The sequence below is a fragment of the Propithecus coquereli genome, unplaced genomic scaffold (assembly GCF_000956105.1).
Source record: "Propithecus coquereli isolate 6110/MARCELLA unplaced genomic scaffold, Pcoq_1.0 Scaffold436, whole genome shotgun sequence".
NCBI classification, from domain to species: domain Eukaryota; kingdom Metazoa; phylum Chordata; class Mammalia; order Primates; family Indriidae; genus Propithecus; species Propithecus coquereli.
Window position 1 is genome coordinate 513,970 of NW_012150130.1, and position 3,061 is coordinate 517,030.

Here is a 3,061-nt window from a genome sequence, read left to right on the forward strand (position 1 = left end):
GGCCTCCCAGAGAGCTAGGATTACAGGTGTGAGCCAACGCGCCCGGCCGAACATAGTTTATTTTTTAAGTATAGGTGTGCGTAACTTAACCCTTGCCTGGATGGCTTTAGGTCTTATTTATAATTTGGTATCTTATCGCCAAAAAGAGTCCGTTCTGTCATTCTTATGATCTCTGTTTTAATATTAACATTGGTCAGTTGTTGTGTCTAAACTGCAAAAGGGAAGGAGTGTAACGAGGTGTGTCCAACCTCCCACCCCTTCATGGCCGGGAACTCAGTTTTTAACACATTGACTGCCACACTAGAAAAAAAAATTTCCCTGGGGCCACAGTGTTTTATTAAAACAAAATGATCCTTTCTAATGTGCTATTTTTTATTGTTTTCTGTGTGTGAGTTAAATGCAACACAATCCACATTTTAAGAATTAAATTGTCAACATAAACTGTAACAATAAGAACATGAACCAACTGAGGGGGTTTGGCTTCACACAGCGCCGGGCTCAAAACTAGCCTGATGGCAGCCACAGTGTTAAGGTTTCTCTCGGGGTCCCCTTTGCCAGAAGGGGATCCAGTCTGTGGTTGGGGGGCTTGGGATTTTATTCTTCATTTACACTGCAAAGCTACAGTAATCGAAACACTGGTACCAGCATAAGAATAGATATATAAATCAATGGAATAGAACTGAGAGTCCAGAAATAAACCCATACATCTATGCTCAACCAATTTTCAACAATGGTGCCAAGACCATTCAATGAGGAAAGAACAGTCTCTTCAACAAATGGAGCTGAGACAACTGGAAATCAACATACAAAAAATGAAGTCAAAACCTTACCTCACACCATATATGAAAATTAATCAAAGACCTAAATATGACAACTAAACTACAAAACACAGATGAAACAAAGGGTAAATCTTCATGACCTTGAGTGTGAAAACAGTTTCTTAGTTATGACACGGAAAGTACAAACCACCACAGAAAAAATAAATTGGGCTACACCAAAATTTAAAACTTCTGTGCATCAAAAGACACTATGAAGAGAGTGAAAAGACAACTCGCCAGATGGAGTTTTGCAAATATCTGCAAATCATATATCTCATAAGAGTTTAGTATCCAGAGTATACAAAAACTCTTATGACTCAACAACAAAAAGAAAAACTCAATAAAAAATGGGCAATGGACTTGCACATTTCTCCCAGGAAGATATACAAATGGCCAAGAAGCACAAGAAAAGATTCTCAATGTCCTTAGCTATTACAGCAATGCAAATTAAAACCACAATGACATTCCGCTTCACACAAACTAGGATGACTATAATTTTTTTTTAATGAAAAACAATGTGTTAGTGAGGATGTGGAGAAATGAGAACCTTCACACATGGCTATGGGAATGTAAAATGGTACAAATGCTGTGGAAAACATTTTAGCGATTCCTCAGTAAGCTAAACCCAGAATTACCATATGACCTTGCAATTCCACTCCTGGGTATATACTGAAAGAAATGAAAACAGATGTTCAAAAACTGTACACGAATGTTCACAGCAGTACTACACACAACAGCCCAAAGGTGGAAACAATCCAAATGTCCATCAACTGATGAATGGATAAAATATGATATATCCCTACTACAGAATATTATTTGGCCATAAAAAGGAATGAAATACCAACACATGCTACAACATGAATGAGCCTTAAAAACATGCTAAGTTAAAGAAGCCAGACAAAAAGACCACATATTTTTGATTCCATTAATATGAAATATCAAGAACAGGCAAATCCACAAAGACAGCAAATTAGTGATTGCCTGGGACTAGAGGGAGGATGGAGTGGCTGCTTAACGGATGTGGGGTTTCATTTTGGGGTAATGAAAATGTTCTGCAACTAGGTGGTGATGACAGACGACATTGCATGTACACTAAATACCACTACCGTGCACACTTTAAAATGGTTTAAATCGTGAATTTTTTAAAATTGTATTTCTATATATAATCAATGAACACTAAGAATGAAATCTGTAAGCCAATTCCACTTACAACCACATTCCCAAAAATGAAATTTGCAGGGATAAACTTAACAAAATATGTACAAAACCTGCACAATGGGAACTACAAAACAATGCTGAGAAAAATTACTAAAAGCAATAAATTTCTCTTTCTGAGAGAGAGAAAGGAAGAGGAGAGAGAGGTAATTCTTTTAAAACGAAACATACTAAGGTTTGCATTTTGGCATGAAAGAAAGGGCCTTACAAATGGTTTTGATTGAGAGACTTTTAAATAAACTTCTGTTTTTTTTCTAGTTAAGAATAATCAAAAGCTATATACTTAAACAGAGGAAGCAGTGTAAAAAATTGAATTGGGTTATGAAATATGAGTAAAAGGTTAACAGAACTCTCCTTCCTGAGAAAAAAAGACATTTAGTTAATTTTTTCTAGCACTGTGTAAGCCTGATGAGGTGGAATGTCAGCAACGTTACTAGGCAACATTCCTTATGGTAATGGTATATCTCTTGTTGGTATCTAGACTGGAAGGCTGATGACGCAGCTAGTGAGAAGCCACAGCTTTGGGCTTCCCTAAGTACAGTATTGTCATTACCATTCCCTGCAGGGCCTTGGAAGCTAGGGCCTCGATTATGGACTAAGAAACATGAAATTACTAAGCCATGGTGGCTCTTACACCCACCAGCAGTACAATTTCTTTACATCTAAGCTTTAACTTGGGAAGACCTCTGGAATACTGTGAGGATCCTCACTGACACAATTCTGATGTTACTGTCTTACCGACAGTGTTTCCTGCCGTATCTGGGCCCTTGTGAAGTTTGAATGTCCAACTGAACCTTAGTGGTGGTCAAGCGCCAAGGTTTTGCATGACCTAGTAAGTTTAGTTTAGAAAGCAGACATTAAAAATTCAAGGAACCAACATGTAGGTAGGAATGGCAAATTCACTTTTTTTTTTTTTCTGAGACAGAGTTGCCCGGGCTAGAGTGCCGTGGCATCAGCCTAGCTCACAGCAACCTCAAACTCCTGGGCTCAAGCGATCCTCCTGCCTCAGCCTCCCCAGTAGCTGGGAC

The 3,061-nt window shown here is 38.3% G+C and overlaps 1 pseudogene across 1 annotated transcript in view; it reads right to left on the reverse strand.

Moving 5' to 3' along the window:
* Positions 1-3,061, reverse strand: part of LOC105818083 — a 30,683-nt pseudogene that overhangs the window by 26,549 nt on the left and 1,073 nt on the right. The gene's annotated exons all lie outside the window — the stretch shown is intronic.